The sequence below is a fragment of the Zingiber officinale genome, chromosome 5B (assembly GCF_018446385.1).
Source record: "Zingiber officinale cultivar Zhangliang chromosome 5B, Zo_v1.1, whole genome shotgun sequence".
Classification (NCBI taxonomy): domain Eukaryota; kingdom Viridiplantae; phylum Streptophyta; class Magnoliopsida; order Zingiberales; family Zingiberaceae; genus Zingiber; species Zingiber officinale.
Genome location: NC_055995.1, coordinates 76,325,365 through 76,325,934, shown reverse-complemented (window position 1 = coordinate 76,325,934; position 570 = coordinate 76,325,365).

Sequence of the window (570 nt, the reverse complement as noted above, 5' to 3'; positions counted from 1 at the left end):
ATTACTTATAGTGTATGTTTTGATTATAGAAGGAAGCTGTGTCCTAGTAATCTAGGTTGATAATGTCCCCAAGAGGAGCTCATAAGGATTTTCATGTTAAACCCTACAGGTGGACTTAGTCCAACATGGCGATAAGGTTTAGTGGTACTACTCTTGGACTAAGATATTAAGTAAAGAGAGTTATCAGTAACTCATTTAATTAGTGGACATTTAACATCTTAAACACAGTGAGACTAACACACTCATAATAAGAAGGAGCCCAAAACATAATTTGGGATTAGTGTGGTAGTTTAATAATAATTCTTTAGTGGTATGAATTATTATTGATGAAATTGAGTTGGGTGTTCGGGGCGAACACGGGAAACTTAATTTCATCGGGAGACCAAAACCAATTTCTCCTCTCGGTCCCTATCGTAGCCTCTTATTATAAAGTATTATACCCACCTATACCTACCTTTATACCCATCCTAAGGTGGCCGGCCAAACCTTGCTTGGAGCCCAAGCAAGGGGTCGGCCAAGTTAATCCTTGGATGAACCAAGTGGTGGCCGACCCTAGCTTGAATCCAAGCT